The 18,273-nt window shown below is 45.7% G+C and overlaps 10 non-coding genes across 10 annotated transcripts; all 10 read left to right on the forward strand.

The window, feature by feature from the left end:
- Nucleotides 1-716: 716 nt before the first annotated feature.
- On the forward strand, nt 717-788 carry TRNAE-UUC (transfer RNA glutamic acid (anticodon UUC)). Its single transcript has one exon. It is a non-coding gene; the product is annotated as a tRNA-Glu (tRNA).
- Nucleotides 789-1,829: 1,041 nt separating this feature from the next.
- On the forward strand, nt 1,830-1,901 carry TRNAE-UUC (transfer RNA glutamic acid (anticodon UUC)). Its single transcript has one exon. It is a non-coding gene; the product is annotated as a tRNA-Glu (tRNA).
- Nucleotides 1,902-2,942: 1,041 nt separating this feature from the next.
- TRNAE-UUC (transfer RNA glutamic acid (anticodon UUC)) lies at nt 2,943-3,014 on the forward strand. The gene has a single exon. It is a non-coding gene; the product is annotated as a tRNA-Glu (tRNA).
- Nucleotides 3,015-4,055: 1,041 nt separating this feature from the next.
- Nucleotides 4,056-4,127, forward strand: TRNAE-UUC (transfer RNA glutamic acid (anticodon UUC)). The gene has a single exon. It is a non-coding gene; the product is annotated as a tRNA-Glu (tRNA).
- A 2,148-nt stretch (nt 4,128-6,275) lies between these two features.
- TRNAE-UUC (transfer RNA glutamic acid (anticodon UUC)) lies at nt 6,276-6,347 on the forward strand. Its single transcript has one exon. It is a non-coding gene; the product is annotated as a tRNA-Glu (tRNA).
- Nucleotides 6,348-7,388: 1,041 nt separating this feature from the next.
- Nucleotides 7,389-7,460, forward strand: TRNAE-UUC (transfer RNA glutamic acid (anticodon UUC)). Its single transcript has one exon. It is a non-coding gene; the product is annotated as a tRNA-Glu (tRNA).
- A 1,041-nt stretch (nt 7,461-8,501) lies between these two features.
- Nucleotides 8,502-8,573, forward strand: TRNAE-UUC (transfer RNA glutamic acid (anticodon UUC)). The gene has a single exon. It is a non-coding gene; the product is annotated as a tRNA-Glu (tRNA).
- A 2,154-nt stretch (nt 8,574-10,727) lies between these two features.
- TRNAE-UUC (transfer RNA glutamic acid (anticodon UUC)) lies at nt 10,728-10,799 on the forward strand. The gene has a single exon. It is a non-coding gene; the product is annotated as a tRNA-Glu (tRNA).
- Nucleotides 10,800-11,840: 1,041 nt separating this feature from the next.
- TRNAE-UUC (transfer RNA glutamic acid (anticodon UUC)) lies at nt 11,841-11,912 on the forward strand. Its single transcript has one exon. It is a non-coding gene; the product is annotated as a tRNA-Glu (tRNA).
- Nucleotides 11,913-15,184: 3,272 nt separating this feature from the next.
- TRNAE-UUC (transfer RNA glutamic acid (anticodon UUC)) lies at nt 15,185-15,256 on the forward strand. Its single transcript has one exon. It is a non-coding gene; the product is annotated as a tRNA-Glu (tRNA).
- The last annotated feature ends 3,017 nt before the right edge of the window (nt 15,257-18,273 follow it).

The following is an 18,273-nucleotide window of genomic DNA, read 5'->3' on the forward strand; positions in this document are numbered from 1 at the left end:
CAACTAATGGCTTATGCTGCTAGCTTTAAATAGGCCACTGGGCACCAGAAATTGTCACGCATTGTGTACGCTTTGGCGTACGCACATGCGTACTAGCACATGAAGTTTCTCGGCCGTTCTCGCTCTTCTGCACATTTGCATTGGCAAATATCTATGTGCCAATCTTCTGCAAACCATTCTCTGACAGAGACATCATCTTTTTTTTCCACACCTTTGAAAAAGCCCTTTTGAATTCCTCGGTGCTTTGTTCTTTCTGTGTGATGAAACTAAGGGAAGCATGTCACATAGATGGAAAATGCCTCTGTTGTTCCAGGATGAGTAGACATTGTATCTTGCAAGGTCTGTTGGATGCAGAGCTAAAGATTTTAGCTGGGTGGAATATGGTGGAAGGCAAAAGAGCACTGAAAGCTTGATCTTCCGGTCAATGCTCCATCCATATGGTTTCCTACAAGACCTAAGGGATGAGGAGTAGTGTTTTTCATAGATTAAGGACCCCAAGGCTCACAAAATGGTTAGAGAGTAGTGCCCCGTGTGAGGATCGAACTCACGACCTTCAGATTATGAGACTGATGCGCTACCTGCTGCGCTAACGAGGCCAATTAGTGAAAGTGTTATGTGTGTCATAGCTGGCCACCATACTTGGAAGCTGATGGCGGTGGCACATCTTTTTTTCCCTTTGGTTTTCTCTATTTTTCTCAAAACAAGGCAGCTAGTTTTCCCATATGGTCTAGCGGTTAGGATTCCTGGTTTTCACCCAGGCGGCCCGGGTTCGACTCCCGGTATGGGAAATGCAAGTCCTTTTAACGACCCGCACACTCCTAGAGCTGAAACCTCAAAGCTGTTTTTCCATTGTAACCTCCAATCATTCCCTTGTTGTCAAAGTACCAAGGGTCAAAGCCAGGGATGCAGACAAGACAGGTCAAGCTGGGTCAGGACAGGAAATGAAATACTATCAGGAACACAGGAACTCACAGGGCAAGCTGAAGTTCATCCAGCAACTAATGGCTCATGCACGCGCTTTGGCGTACGTATATGCGCACTGGCACATGAATTTTCACACATGAATAATATCAGGATCACAGGAACTCACAGGGAAAGCTGAAGATCATCCAGCAACTAATGGCTTATGCTGCTAGCTTTAAATAGGCCACTGGGCACCAGAAATTGTCACGCATTGTGTGCGCTTTGGCGTACGCACATGCGTACTAGCACATGAAGTTTCTCGGCCGTTCTCGCTCTTCTGCACATTTGCATTGGCAAATATCTATGTGCCAATCTTCTGCAAACCATTCTCTGACAGAGACATCATCTTTTTTTTCCACACCTTTGAAAAAACCCTTTTGAATTCCTCGGTGCTTTGTTCTTTCTGTGTGATGAAACTAAGGGAAGCATGTCACATAGATGGAAAATGCCTCTGTTGTTCCAGGATGAGTAGACATTATATCTTGCAAGGTCTGTTGGATGCAGAGCTAAAGATTTTAGCTGGGTGGAATATGGTGGAAGGCAAAAGAGCACTGAAAGCTTGATCTTCCGGTCAATTTTCCATCCATATGGTTTCCTACAAGACCTAAGGGATGAAGAGTAGTGTTTTTCATAGATTAAGGACCCCAAGGCTCACAAAATGGTTAGAGAGTAGTGCCCCGTATGAGGATCGAACTCACGACCTTCAGATTATGAGACTGACGCGCTACCTGCTGCGCTAACGAGGCCAATTAGTGAAAGCGATATGTGTGTCATAGCTGGCCACCATACTTGGAAGCTGATGGCGGTGGCACATCTTTTTTTCCCTTTGGTTTTCTCTATTTTTCTCAAAACAAGGCAGCTAGTTTTCCCATATGGTCTAGCGGTTAGGATTCCTGGTTTTCACCCAGGCGGCCCGGGTTCGACTCCCGGTATGGGAAATGCAAGTCCTTTTAACGACCCGCACACTCCTAGAGCTGAAACCTCAAAGCTGTTTTTCCATTGTAACCTCCAATCATTCCCTTGTTGTCAAAGTACCAAGGGTCAAAGCCAGGGATACAGACAAGACAGGTCAAGCTGGGTCAGGACAGGAAATGAAATACTATCAGGAACACAGGAACTCACAGGGCAAGCTGAAGTTCATCCAGCAACTAATGGCTCATGCACGCGCTTTGGCGTACGTATATGCGCACTGGCACATGAATTTTCACACATGAATAATATCAGGATCACAGGAACTCACAGGGGAAGCTGAAGATCATCCAGCAACTAATGGCTTATGCTGCTAGCTTTAAATAGGCCACTGGGCACCAGAAATTGTCACGCATTGTGTGCGCTTTGGCGTACGCACATGCGTACTAGCACATGAAGTTTCTCGGCCGTTCTCGCTCTTCTGCACATTTGCATTGGCAAATATCTATGTGCCAATCTTCTGCAAACCATTCTCTGACAGAGACATCATCTTTTTTTTCCACACCTTTGAAAAAGCCCTTTTGAATTCCTCGGTGCTTTGTTCTTTCTGTGTGATGAAACTAAGGGAAGCATGTCACATAGATGGAAAATGCCTCTGTTGTTCCAGGATGAGTAGACATTGTATCTTGCAAGGTCTGTTGGATGCAGAGCTAAAGATTTTAGCTGGGTGGAATATGGTGGAAGGCAAAAGAGCACTGAAAGCTTGATCTTCCGGTCAATTTTCCATCCATATGGTTTCCTACAAGACCTAAGGGATGAAGAGTAGTGTTTTTCATAGATTAAGGACCCCAAGGCTCACAAAATTGTTAAAGAGTAGTGCCCCGTATGAGGATCGAACTCACGACCTTCAGATTATGAGACTGACGCGCTACCTGCTGCGCTAACGAGGCCAATTAGTGAAAGTGATATGTGTGTCATAGCTGGCCACCATACTTGGAAGCTGATGGCGGTGGCACATCTTTTTTTCCCTTTGGTTTTCTCTATTTTTCTCAAAACAAGGCAGCTAGTTTTCCCATATGGTCTAGCGGTTAGGATTCCTGGTTTTCACCCAGGCGGCCCGGGTTCGACTCCCGGTATGGGAAATGTAAGTCCTTTTAACGACCCGCACACTCCTAGTGCTGAAACCTCAAAGCTGTTTTTCCATTGTAACCTCAAATCATTCCCTTGTTGTCAAAGTACCAAGGGTCAAAGCCAGGGATGCAGACAAGACAGGTCAAGCCGGGTCAGGACAGGAAATCAAATACTATCAGGAACACAGGAACTCACAGGGCAAGCTGAAGTTCATCCAGCAACTAATGGCTCATGCACGCCCTTTGGCGTACGTATATGCGCACTGGCACATGAATTTTCACACATGAATAATATTAGGATCACAGGAACTCACAGGGGAAGCTGAAGATCATCCAGCAACTAATGGCTTATGCTGCTAGCTTTAAATAGGCCACTGGGCACCAGAAATTGTCACGCATTGTGTGCGCTTTGGCGTACGCACATGCGTACTAGCACATGAAGTTTCTCGGCCGTTCTCGCTCTTCTGCACATTTGCATTGGCAAATATCTATGTGCCAATCTTCTGCAAACCATTCTCTGACAGAGACATCATCTTTTTTTTCCACACCTTTGAAAAAGCCCTTTTGAATTCCTCGGTGCTTTGTTCTTTCTGTGTGATGAAACTAAGGGAAGCATGTCACATAGATGGAAAATGCCTCTGTTGTTCCAGGATGAGTAGACATTGTATCTTGCAAGGTCTGTTGGATGCAGAGCTAAAGATTTTAGCTGGGTGGAATATGGTGGAAGGCAAAAGAGCACTGAAAGCTTGATCTTCCGGTCAATGTTCCATCCATATGGTTTCCTACAAGACCTAAGGGATGAAGAGTAGTGTTTTTCATAGATTAAGGACCCCAAGGCTCACAAAATGGTTAGAGAGTAGTGCCCTGTGTGAGGATCGAACTCACGACCTTCAGATTATGAGACTGACGCGCTACCTGCTGCGCTAACGAGGCCAATTAGTGAAAGCGATATGTGTGTCATAGCTGGCCACCATACTTGGAAGCTGATGGCGGTGGCACATCTTTTTTTCCCTTTGGTTTTCTCTATTTTTCTCAAAACAAGGCAGCTAGTTTTCCCATATGGTCTAGCGGTTAGGATTCCTGGTTTTCACCCAGGCGGCCCGGGTTCGACTCCCGGTATGGGAAATGCAAGTCCTTTTAACGACCCGCACACTCTTAGTGCTGAAACCTCAAAGCTGTTTTTCCATTGTAACCTCCAATCATTCCCTTGTTGTCAAAGTACCAAGGGTCAAAGCCAGGGATGCAGACAAGACAGGTCAAGCCGGGTCAGGACAGGAAATGAAATACTATCAGGAACACAGGAACTCACAGGGCAAGCTGAAGTTCATCCAGCAACTAATGGCTCATGCACGCGCTTTGGCGTACGTATATGCGCACTGGCACATGAATTTTCACACATGAATAATATCAGGATCACAGGAACTCACAGGGGAAGCTGAAGATCATCCAGCAACTAATGGCTTATGCTGCTAGCTTTAAATAGGCCACTGGGCACCAGAAATTGTCACGCATTGTGTGCGCTTTGGCGTACGCACATGCGTACTAGCACATGAAGTTTCTCGGCCGTTCTCGCTCTTCTGCACATTTGCATTGGCAAATATCTATGTGCCAATCTTCTGCAAACCATTCTCTGACAGAGACATCATCTTTTTTTTCCACACCTTTGAAAAAGCCCTTTTGAATTCCTCGGTGCTTTGTTCTTTCTGTGTGATGAAACTAAGGGAAGCATGTCACATAGATGGAAAATGCCTCTGTTGTTCCAGGATGAGTAGACATTGTATCTTGCAAGGTCTGTTGGATGCAGAGCTAAAGATTTTAGCTGGGTGGAATATGGTGGAAGGCAAAAGAGCACTGAAAGCTTGATCTTCCGGTCAATTTTCCATCCATATGGTTTCCTACAAGACCTAAGGGATGAAGAGTAGTGTTTTTCATAGATTAAGGACCCCAAGGCTCACAAAATGGTTAGAGAGTAGTGCCCCATGTGAGGATCGAACTCACGACCTTCAGATTATGAGACTGACACGCTACCTGCTGCGCTAACGAGGCCAATTAGAGAACGTGATATGTGTGTCATATCTGGCCACCATACTTGGAAGCTGATGGCGGTGGCACATCTTTTTTTCCCTTTGGTTTTCTCTATTTTTCTCAAAACAAGGCAGCTAGTTTTCCCATATGGTCTAGCGGTTAGGATTCCTGGTTTTCACCCAGGCGGCCCGGGTTCGACTCCCAGTATGGGAAATGCAAGTCCTTTTAACGACCCGCACACTCCTAGTGCTGAAACCTTAAAGCTGTTTTTCCATTGTAACCTCCAATCATTCCCTTGTTGTCAAAGTACCAAGGGTCAAAGCCAGGGATGCAGACAAGACAGGTCAAGCCGGGTCAGGACAGGAAATGAAATACTATCAGGAACACAGGAACTCACAGGGCAAGCTGAAGTTCATCCAGCAACTAATGGCTCATGCACGCGCTTTGGCGTACGTATATGCGCACTGGCACATGAATTTTCACACATGAATAATATCAGGATCACAGGAACTCACAGGGGAAGCTGAAGATCATCCAGCAACTAATGGCTTATGCCATTAAATAGGCCACTGGGCACCAGAAATTGTCACGCATTGTGTGCGCTTTGGCGTACGCACATGCGTACTAGCACATGAAGTTTCTCGGCCGTTCTCGCTCTTCTGCACATTTGCATTGGCAAATATCTATGTGCCAATCTTCTGCAAACCATTCTCTGACAGAGACATCATCTTTTTTTTCCACACCTTTGAAAAAGCCCTTTTGAATTCCTCGGTGCTTTGTTCTTTCTGTGTGATGAAACTAAGGGAAGCATGTCACATAGATGGAAAATGCCTCTGTTGTTCCAGGATGAGTAGACATTGTATCTTGCAAGGTCTGTTGGATGCAGAGCTAAAGATTTTAGCTGGGTGGAATATGGTGGAAGGCAAAAGAGCACTGAAAGCTTGATCTTCCGGTCAATTTTCCATCCATATGGTTTCCTACAAGACCTAAGGGATGAAGAGTAGTGTTTTTCATAGATTAAGGACCCCAAGGCTCACAAAATGGTTAGAGGGTAGTGCCCCGTGTGAGGATCGAACTCACGACCTTCAGATTATGAGACTGACGCGCTACCTGCTGCACTAACGAGGCCAATTAGTGAAAGTGATATGTGTGTCATAGCTGGCCACCATACTTGGAAGCTGATGGCGGTGGCACATCTTTTTTTCCCTTTGGTTTTCTCTATTTTTCTCAAAACAAGGCAGCTAGTTTTCCCATATGGTCTAGCGGTTAGGATTCCTGGTTTTCACCCAGGCGGCCCGGGTTCGACTCCCGGTATGGGAAATGCAAGTCCTTTTAACGACCCGCACACTCCTAGTGCTGAAACCTTAAAGCTGTTTTTCCATTGTAACCTCCAATCATTCCCTTGTTGTCAAAGTACCAAGGGTCAAAGCCAGGGATGCAGACAAGACAGGTCAAGCCGGGTCAGGACAGGAAATGAAATACTATCAGGAACACAGGAACTCACAGGGCAAGCTGAAGTTCATCCAGCAACTAATGGCTCATGCACGCGCTTTGGCGTACGTATATGCGCACTGGCACATGAATTTTCACACATGAATAATATCAGGATCACAGGAACTCACAGGGGAAGCTGAAGATCATCCAGCAACTAATGGCTTATGCTGCTAGCTTTAAATAGGCCACTGGGCACCAGAAATTGTCACGCATTGTGTGCGCTTTGGCGTACGCACATGCGTACTAGCACATGAAGTTTCTCGGCCGTTCTTGCTCTTCTGCACATTTGCATTGGCAAATATCTATGTGCCAATCTTCTGCAAACCATTCTCTGACAGAGACATCATCTTTTTTTTCCACACCTTTGAAAAAGCCCTTTTGAATTCCTCTGTGCTTTGTTCTTTCTGTGTGATGAAACTAAGGGAAGCATGTCACATAGATGGAAAATGCCTCTGTTGTTCCAGGATGAGTAGACATTGTATCTTGCAAGGTCTGTTGGATGCAGAGCTAAAGATTTTAGCTGGGTGGAATATGGTGGAAGGCAAAAGAGCACTGAAAGCTTGATCTTCCGGTCAATGTTCCATCCATATGGTTTCCTACAAGACCTAAGGGATGAAGAGTAGTGTTTTTCATAGATTAAGGACCCCAAGGCTCACAAAATGGTTAGAGAGTAGTGCCCCGTGTGAGGATCAAACTCACGACCTTCAGATTATGAGACTGTCGTGCTACCTGCTGCGCTAACGAGGCCAATTAGTGAAAGTGATATGTGTGTCATAGCTGGCCACCATACTTGGAAGCTGATGGCGGTGGCACATCTTTTTTTCCCTTTGGTTTTCTCTATTTTTCTCAAAACACGGCAGCTAGTTTTCCCATATGGTCTAGCGGTTAGGATTCCTGGTTTTCACCCAGGCGGCCCGGGTTCGACTCCCGGTATGGGAAATGCAAGTCCTTTTAACGACCCGCACACTCCTAGTGCTGAAACCTCAAAGCTGTTTTTCCATTGTAACCTCCAATCATTCCCTTGTTGTCAAAGTACCAAGGGTCAAAGCCAGGGATGCAGACAAGACAGGTCAAGCCGGGTCAGGACAGGAAATGAAATACTATCAGGAACACAGGAACTCACAGGGCAAGCTGAAGTTCATCCAGCAACTAATGGCTCATGCACGCGCTTTGGCGTACGTATATGCGCACTGGCACATGAATTTTCACACATGAATAATATCAGGATCACAGGAACTCACAGGGGAAGCTGAAGATCATCCAGCAACTAATGGCTTATGCTGCTAGCTTTAAATAGGCCACTGGGCACCAGAAATTGTCACGCATTGTGTGCGCTTTGGCGTACGCACATGCGTACTAGCACATGAAGTTTCTCGGCCGTTCTCGCTCTTCTGCACATTTGCATTGGCAAATATCTATGTGCCAATCTTCTGCAAACCATTCTCTGACAGAGACATCATCTTTTTTTTCCACACCTTTGAAAAAGCCCTTTTGAATTCCTCTGTGCTTTGTTCTTTCTGTGTGATGAAACTAAGGGAAGCATGTCACATAGATGGAAAATGCCTCTGTTGTTCCAGGATGAGTAGACATTGTATCTTGCAAGGTCTGTTGGATGCAGAGCTAAAGATTTTAGCTGGGTGGAATATGGTGGAAGGCAAAAGAGCACTGAAAGCTTGATCTTCCGGTCAATGTTCCATCCATATGGTTTCCTACAAGACCTAAGGGATGAAGAGTAGTGTTTTTCATAGATTAAGGACCCCAAGGCTCACAAAATGGTTAGAGAGTAGTGCCCCGTGTGAGGATCAAACTCACGACCTTCAGATTATGAGACTGACGTGCTACCTGCTGCGCTAACGAGGCCAATTAGTGAAAGTGATATGTGTGTCATAGCTGGCCACCATACTTGGAAGCTGATGGCGGTGGCACATCTTTTTTTCCCTTTGGTTTTCTCTATTTTTCTCAAAGCAAGGCAGCTAGTTTTCCCATATGGTCTAGCGGTTAGGATTCCTGGTTTTCACCCAGGCGGCCCGGGTTCGACTCCCGGTATGGGAAATGCAAGTCTTTTTAACGACCCGCACACTCCTAGTGCTGAAACCTCAAAGCTGTTTTTCCATTGTAACCTCCAATCATTCCCTTGTTGTCAAAGTACCAAGGGTCAAAGCCAGGGATGCAGACAAGACAGGTCAAGCCGGGTCAGGACAGGAAAAGAAATACTATCAGGAACACAGGAACTCACAGGGCAAGCTGAAGTTCATCCAGCAACTAATGGCTCATGCACGCGCTTTGGCGTACGTATATGCGCACTGGCACATGAATTTTCACACATGCATAATATCAGGATCACAGGAACTCACAGGGGAAGCTGAAGATCATCCAGCAACTAATGGCTTATGCTGCTAGCTTTAAATAGGCCACTGGGCACCAGAAATTGTCACGCATTGTGTGCGCTTTGGCGTACGCACATGCGTACTAGCACATGAAGTTTCTCGGCCGTTCTCGCTCTTCTACACATTTGCATTGGCAAATATCTATGTGCCAATCTTCTGCAAACCATTCTCTGACAGAGACATCATCTTTTTTTTCCACACCTTTGAAAAAGCCCTTTTGAATTCCTCTGTGCTTTGTTCTTTCTGTGTGATGAAACTAAGGGAAGCATGTCACATAGATGGAAAATGCCTCTGTTGTTCCAGGATGAGTAGACATTGTATCTTGCAAGGTCTGTTGGATGCAGAGCTAAAGATTTTAGCTGGGTGGAATATGGTGGAAGGCAAAAGAGCACTGAAAGCTTGATCTTCCGGTCAATTTTCCATCCATATGGTTTCCTACAAGACCTAAGGGATGAAGAGTAGTGTTTTTCATAGATTAAGGACCCCAAGGCTCACAAAATGGTTAGAGAGTAGTGCCCCATGTGAGGATCGAACTCACGACCTTCAGATTATGAGACTGACGCGCTACCTGCTGCGCTAACGAGGCCAATTAGTGAATGTGATATGTGTGTCATAGCTGGCCACCATACTTGGAAGCTGATGGCGGTGGCACATCTTTTTTTCCCTTTGGTTTTCTCTATTTTTCTCAAAACAAGGCAGCTAGTTTTCCCATATGGTGTAGCGGTTAGGATTCCTGGTTTTCACCCAGGCGGCCCGGGTTCGACTCCCGGTATGGGAAATGCAAGTCCTTTTAACGACCCGCACACTCCTAGTGCTGAAACCTTAAAGCTGTTTTTCCATTGTAACCTCCAATCATTCCCTTGTTGTCAAAGTACCAAGGGTCAAAGCCAGGGATGCAGACAAGACAGGTCAAGCCGGGTCAGGACAGGAAATGAAATACTATCAGGAACACAGGAACTCACAGGGCAAGCTGAAGTTCATCCAGCAACTAATGGCTCATGCACGCGCTTTGGCGTACGTATATGCGCACTGGCACATGAATTTTCACACATGAATAATATCAGGATCACAGGAACTCACAGGGGAAGCTGAAGATCATCCAGCAACTAATGGCTTATGCTGCTAGCTTTAAATAGGCCACTGGGCACCAGAAATTGTCACGCATTGTGTGCGCTTTGGCGTACGCACATGCGTACTAGCACATGAAGTTTCTCGGCCGTTCTTGCTCTTCTGCACATTTGCATTGGCAAATATCTATGTGCCAATCTTCTGCAAACCATTCTCTGACAGAGACATCATCTTTTTTTTCCACACCTTTGAAAAAGCCCTTTTGAATTCCTCTGTGCTTTGTTCTTTCTGTGTGATGAAACTAAGGGAAGCATGTCACATAGATGGAAAATGCCTCTGTTGTTCCAGGATGAGTAGACATTGTATCTTGCAAGGTCTGTTGGATGCAGAGCTAAAGATTTTAGCTGGGTGGAATATGGTGGAAGGCAAAAGAGCACTGAAAGCTTGATCTTCCGGTCAATGTTCCATCCATATGGTTTCCTACAAGACCTAAGGGATGAAGAGTAGTGTTTTTCATAGATTAAGGACCCCAAGGCTCACAAAATGGTTAGAGAGTAGTGCCCCGTGTGAGGATCAAACTCACGACCTTCAGATTATGAGACTGTCGTGCTACCTGCTGCGCTAACGAGGCCAATTAGTGAAAGTGATATGTGTGTCATAGCTGGCCACCATACTTGGAAGCTGATGGCGGTGGCACATCTTTTTTTCCCTTTGGTTTTCTCTATTTTTCTCAAAACACGGCAGCTAGTTTTCCCATATGGTCTAGCGGTTAGGATTCCTGGTTTTCACCCAGGCGGCCCGGGTTCGACTCCCGGTATGGGAAATGCAAGTCCTTTTAACGACCCGCACACTCCTAGTGCTGAAACCTCAAAGCTGTTTTTCCATTGTAACCTCCAATCATTCCCTTGTTGTCAAAGTACCAAGGGTCAAAGCCAGGGATGCAGACAAGACAGGTCAAGCCGGGTCAGGACAGGAAATGAAATACTATCAGGAACACAGGAACTCACAGGGCAAGCTGAAGTTCATCCAGCAACTAATGGCTCATGCACGCGCTTTGGCGTACGTATATGCGCACTGGCACATGAATTTTCACACATGAATAATATCAGGATCACAGGAACTCACAGGGGAAGCTGAAGATCATCCAGCAACTAATGGCTTATGCTGCTAGCTTTAAATAGGCCACTGGGCACCAGAAATTGTCACGCATTGTGTGCGCTTTGGCGTACGCACATGCGTACTAGCACATGAAGTTTCTCGGCCGTTCTCGCTCTTCTGCACATTTGCATTGGCAAATATCTATGTGCCAATCTTCTGCAAACCATTCTCTGACAGAGACATCATCTTTTTTTTCCACACCTTTGAAAAAGCCCTTTTGAATTCCTCTGTGCTTTGTTCTTTCTGTGTGATGAAACTAAGGGAAGCATGTCACATAGATGGAAAATGCCTCTGTTGTTCCAGGATGAGTAGACATTGTATCTTGCAAGGTCTGTTGGATGCAGAGCTAAAGATTTTAGCTGGGTGGAATATGGTGGAAGGCAAAAGAGCACTGAAAGCTTGATCTTCCGGTCAATGTTCCATCCATATGGTTTCCTACAAGACCTAAGGGATGAAGAGTAGTGTTTTTCATAGATTAAGGACCCCAAGGCTCACAAAATGGTTAGAGAGTAGTGCCCCGTGTGAGGATCAAACTCACGACCTTCAGATTATGAGACTGACGTGCTACCTGCTGCGCTAACGAGGCCAATTAGTGAAAGTGATATGTGTGTCATAGCTGGCCACCATACTTGGAAGCTGATGGCGGTGGCACATCTTTTTTTCCCTTTGGTTTTCTCTATTTTTCTCAAAGCAAGGCAGCTAGTTTTCCCATATGGTCTAGCGGTTAGGATTCCTGGTTTTCACCCAGGCGGCCCGGGTTCGACTCCCGGTATGGGAAATGCAAGTCTTTTTAACGACCCGCACACTCCTAGTGCTGAAACCTCAAAGCTGTTTTTCCATTGTAACCTCCAATCATTCCCTTGTTGTCAAAGTACCAAGGGTCAAAGCCAGGGATGCAGACAAGACAGGTCAAGCCGGGTCAGGACAGGAAAAGAAATACTATCAGGAACACAGGAACTCACAGGGCAAGCTGAAGTTCATCCAGCAACTAATGGCTCATGCACGCGCTTTGGCGTACGTATATGCGCACTGGCACATGAATTTTCACACATGCATAATATCAGGATCACAGGAACTCACAGGGGAAGCTGAAGATCATCCAGCAACTAATGGCTTATGCTGCTAGCTTTAAATAGGCCACTGGGCACCAGAAATTGTCACGCATTGTGTGCGCTTTGGCGTACGCACATGCGTACTAGCACATGAAGTTTCTCGGCCGTTCTCGCTCTTCTACACATTTGCATTGGCAAATATCTATGTGCCAATCTTCTGCAAACCATTCTCTGACAGAGACATCATCTTTTTTTTCCACACCTTTGAAAAAGCCCTTTTGAATTCCTCTGTGCTTTGTTCTTTCTGTGTGATGAAACTAAGGGAAGCATGTCACATAGATGGAAAATGCCTCTGTTGTTCCAGGATGAGTAGACATTGTATCTTGCAAGGTCTGTTGGATGCAGAGCTAAAGATTTTAGCTGGGTGGAATATGGTGGAAGGCAAAAGAGCACTGAAAGCTTGATCTTCCGGTCAATTTTCCATCCATATGGTTTCCTACAAGACCTAAGGGATGAAGAGTAGTGTTTTTCATAGATTAAGGACCCCAAGGCTCACAAAATGGTTAGAGAGTAGTGCCCCATGTGAGGATCGAACTCACGACCTTCAGATTATGAGACTGACGCGCTACCTGCTGCGCTAACGAGGCCAATTAGTGAATGTGATATGTGTGTCATAGCTGGCCACCATACTTGGAAGCTGATGGCGGTGGCACATCTTTTTTTCCCTTTGGTTTTCTCTATTTTTCTCAAAACAAGGCAGCTAGTTTTCCCATATGGTGTAGCGGTTAGGATTCCTGGTTTTCACCCAGGCGGCCCGGGTTCGACTCCCGGTATGGGAAATGCAAGTCCTTTTAACGACCCGCACACTCCTAGTGCTGAAACCTTAAAGCTGTTTTTCCATTGTAACCTCCAATCATTCCCTTGTTGTCAAAGTACCAAGGGTCAAAGCCAGGGATGCAGACAAGACAGGTCAAGCCGGGTCAGGACAGGAAATGAAATACTATCAGGAACACAGGAACTCACAGGGCAAGCTGAAGTTCATCCAGCAACTAATGGCTCATGCACGCGCTTTGGCGTACGTATATGCGCACTGGCACATGAATTTTCACACATGAATAATATCAGGATCACAGGAACTCACAGGGGAAGCTGAAGATCATCCAGCAACTAATGGCTTATGCCATTAAATAGGCCACTGGGCACCAGAAATTGTCACGCATTGTGTGCGCTTTGGCGTACGCACATGCGTACTAGCACATGAAGTTTCTCGGCCGTTCTCGCTCTTCTGCACATTTGCATTGGCAAATATCTATGTGCCAATCTTCTGCAAACCATTCTCTGACAGAGACATCATCTTTTTTTTCCACACCTTTGAAAAAGCCCTTTTGAATTCCTCGGTGCTTTGTTCTTTCTGTGTGATGAAACTAAGGGAAGCATGTCACATAGATGGAAAATGCCTCTGTTGTTCCAGGATGAGTAGACATTGTATCTTGCAAGGTCTGTTGGATGCAGAGCTAAAGATTTTAGCTGGGTGGAATATGGTGGAAGGCAAAAGAGCACTGAAAGCTTGATCTTCCGGTCAATTTTCCATCCATATGGTTTCCTACAAGACCTAAGGGATGAAGAGTAGTGTTTTTCATAGATTAAGGACCCCAAGGCTCACAAAATGGTTAGAGAGTAGTGCCCCATGTGAGGATCGAACTCACGACCTTCAGATTATGAGACTGACGCGCTACCTGCTGCGCTAACGAGGCCAATTAGTGAATGTGATATGTGTGTCATAGCTGGCCACCATACTTGGAAGCTGATGGCGGTGGCACATCTTTTTTTCCCTTTGGTTTTCTCTATTTTTCTCTACTTTTCTCAAAACAAGGCAGCTAGTTTTCCCATATGGTCTGGCGGTTAGGATTCCTGGTTTTCACCCCAGGTGGCCTGGGTTCGACTCCCGGTATGGGAAATGCAAGTCCTTTTAACGACCCGCACACTCCTAGTGCTGAAACCTCAAAGCTGTTTTTCCATTGTAACCTCCAATCATTCCCTTGTTGTCAAAGTACCAAGGGTCAAAGCCAGGGATGCAGACAAGACAGGTCAAGCCGGGTCAGGACAGGAAATGAAATACTATCAGGAACACAGGAACTCACAGGGCAAGCTGAAGTTCATCCAGCAACTAATGGCTCATGCACGCGCTTTGGCGTACGTATATGCGCACTGGCACATGAATTTTCACACATGAATAATATCAGGATCACAGGAACTCACAGGGGAAGCTGAAGATCATCCAGCAACTAATGGCTTATGCTGCTAGCTTTAAATAGGCCACTGGGCACCAGAAATTGTCACGCATTGTGTGCGCTTTGGCGTACGCACATGCGTACTAGCACATGAAGTTTCTCGGCCGTTCTCGCTCTTCTGCACATTTGCATTGGCAAATATCTATGTGCCAATCTTCTGCAAACCATTCTCTGACAGAGACATCATCTTTTTTTTCCACACCTTTGAAAAAGCCCTTTTGAATTCCTCTGTGCTTTGTTCTTTCTGTGTGATGAAACTAAGGGAAGCATGTCACATAGATGGAAAATGCCTCTGTTGTTCCAGGATGAGTAGACATTGTATCTTGCAAGGTCTGTTGGATGCAGAGCTAAAGATTTTAGCTGGGTGGAATATGGTGGAAGGCAAAAGAGCACTGAAAGCTTGATCTTCCGGTCAATGTTCCATCCATATGGTTTCCTACAAGACCTAAGGGATGAAGAGTAGTGTTTTTCATAGATTAAGGACCCCAAGGCTCACAAAATGGTTAGAGAGTAGTGCCCCGTGTGAGGATCAAACTCACGACCTTCAGATTATGAGACTGACGTGCTACCTGCTGCGCTAACGAGGCCAATTAGTGAAAGTGATATGTGTGTCATAGCTGGCCACCATACTTGGAAGCTGATGGCGGTGGCACATCTTTTTTTCCCTTTGGTTTTCTCTATTTTTCTCAAAGCAAGGCAGCTAGTTTTCCCATATGGTCTAGCGGTTAGGATTCCTGGTTTTCACCCAGGCGGCCCGGGTTCGACTCCCGGTATGGGAAATGCAAGTCTTTTTAACGACCCGCACACTCCTAGTGCTGAAACCTCAAAGCTGTTTTTCCATTGTAACCTCCAATCATTCCCTTGTTGTCAAAGTACCAAGGGTCAAAGCCAGGGATGCAGACAAGACAGGTCAAGCCGGGTCAGGACAGGAAAAGAAATACTATCAGGAACACAGGAACTCACAGGGCAAGCTGAAGTTCATCCAGCAACTAATGGCTCATGCACGCGCTTTGGCGTACGTATATGCGCACTGGCACATGAATTTTCACACATGCATAATATCAGGATCACAGGAACTCACAGGGGAAGCTGAAGATCATCCAGCAACTAATGGCTTATGCTGCTAGCTTTAAATAGGCCACTGGGCACCAGAAATTGTCACGCATTGTGTGCGCTTTGGCGTACGCACATGCGTACTAGCACATGAAGTTTCTCGGCCGTTCTCGCTCTTCTACACATTTGCATTGGCAAATATCTATGTGCCAATCTTCTGCAAACCATTCTCTGACAGAGACATCATCTTTTTTTTCCACACCTTTGAAAAAGCCCTTTTGAATTCCTCTGTGCTTTGTTCTTTCTGTGTGATGAAACTAAGGGAAGCATGTCACATAGATGGAAAATGCCTCTGTTGTTCCAGGATGAGTAGACATTGTATCTTGCAAGGTCTGTTGGATGCAGAGCTAAAGATTTTAGCTGGGTGGAATATGGTGGAAGGCAAAAGAGCACTGAAAGCTTGATCTTCCGGTCAATTTTCCATCCATATGGTTTCCTACAAGACCTAAGGGATGAAGAGTAGTGTTTTTCATAGATTAAGGACCCCAAGGCTCACAAAATGGTTAGAGAGTAGTGCCCCATGTGAGGATCGAACTCACGACCTTCAGATTATGAGACTGACGCGCTACCTGCTGCGCTAACGAGGCCAATTAGTGAATGTGATATGTGTGTCATAGCTGGCCACCATACTTGGAAGCTGATGGCGGTGGCACATCTTTTTTTCCCTTTGGTTTTCTCTATTTTTCTCAAAACAAGGCAGCTAGTTTTCCCATATGGTGTAGCGGTTAGGATTCCTGGTTTTCACCCAGGCGGCCCGGGTTCGACTCCCGGTATGGGAAATGCAAGTCCTTTTAACGACCCGCACACTCCTAGTGCTGAAACCTTAAAGCTGTTTTTCCATTGTAACCTCCAATCATTCCCTTGTTGTCAAAGTACCAAGGGTCAAAGCCAGGGATGCAGACAAGACAGGTCAAGCCGGGTCAGGACAGGAAATGAAATACTATCAGGAACACAGGAACTCACAGGGCAAGCTGAAGTTCATCCAGCAACTAATGGCTCATGCACGCGCTTTGGCGTACGTATATGCGCACTGGCACATGAATTTTCACACATGAATAATATCAGGATCACAGGAACTCACAGGGGAAGCTGAAGATCATCCAGCAACTAATGGCTTATGCCATTAAATAGGCCACTGGGCACCAGAAATTGTCACGCATTGTGTGCGCTTTGGCGTACGCACATGCGTACTAGCACATGAAGTTTCTCGGCCGTTCTCGCTCTTCTGCACATTTGCATTGGCAAATATCTATGTGCCAATCTTCTGCAAACCATTCTCTGACAGAGACATCATCTTTTTTTTCCACACCTTTGAAAAAGCCCTTTTGAATTCCTCGGTGCTTTGTTCTTTCTGTGTGATGAAACTAAGGGAAGCATGTCACATAGATGGAAAATGCCTCTGTTGTTCCAGGATGAGTAGACATTGTATCTTGCAAGGTCTGTTGGATGCAGAGCTAAAGATTTTAGCTGGGTGGAATATGGTGGAAGGCAAAAGAGCACTGAAAGCTTGATCTTCCGGTCAATTTTCCATCCATATGGTTTCCTACAAGACCTAAGGGATGAAGAGTAGTGTTTTTCATAGATTAAGGACCCCAAGGCTCACAAAATGGTTAGAGAGTAGTGCCCCATGTGAGGATCGAACTCACGACCTTCAGATTATGAGACTGACGCGCTACCTGCTGCGCTAACGAGGCCAATTAGTGAATGTGATATGTGTGTCATAGCTGGCCACCATACTTGGAAGCTGATGGCGGTGGCACATCTTTTTTTCCCTTTGGTTTTCTCTATTTTTCTCTACTTTTCTCAAAACAAGGCAGCTAGTTTTCCCATATGGTCTGGCGGTTAGGATTCCTGGTTTTCACCCCAGGTGGCCTGGGTTCGACTCCCGGTATGGGAAATGCAAGTCCTTTTAACGACCCGCACACTCCTAGTGCTGAAACCTCAAAGCTGTTTTTCCATTGTAACCTCCAATCATTCCCTTGTTGTCAAAGTACCAAGGGTCAAAGCCAGGGATGCAGACAAGACAGGTCAAGCCGGGTCAGGACAGGAAATGAAATACTATCAGGAACACAGGAACTCACAGGGCAAGCTGAAGTTCATCCAGCAACTAATGGCTCATGCACGCGCTTTGGCGTACGTATATGCGCACTGGCACATGAATTTTCACACATGAATAATATCAGGATCACAGGAACTCACAGGGGAAGCTGAAGATCATCCAGCAACTAATGGCTTATGCTGCTAGCTTTAAATAGGCCACTGGGCACCAGAAATTGTCACGCATTGTGTGCGCTTTGGCGTACGCACATGCGTACTAGCACATGAAGTTTCTCGGCCGTTCTCGCTCTTCTGCACATTTGCATTGGCAAATATCTATGTGCCAATCTTCTGCAAACCATTCTCTGACAGAGACATCATCTTTTTTTTCCACACCTTTGAAAAAGCCCTTTTGAATTCCTCTGTGCTTTGTTCTTTCTGTGTGATGAAACTAAGGGAAGCATGTCACATAGATGGAAAATGCCTCTGTTGTTCCAGGATGAGTAGACATTGTATCTTGCAAGGTCTGTTGGATGCAGAGCTAAAGATTTTAGCTGGGTGGAATATGGTGGAAGGCAAAAGAGCACTGAAAGCTTGATCTTCCGGTCAATGTTCCATCCATATGGTTTCCTACAAGACCTAAGGG

This window comes from Lithobates pipiens, unplaced genomic scaffold (genome assembly GCF_037356315.1).
Source record: "Lithobates pipiens isolate NorthernLeopardFrog02 unplaced genomic scaffold, aLitPip1_a1.2 Scaffold_8, whole genome shotgun sequence".
NCBI classification, from domain to species: Eukaryota; Metazoa; Chordata; class Amphibia; order Anura; family Ranidae; genus Lithobates; species Lithobates pipiens.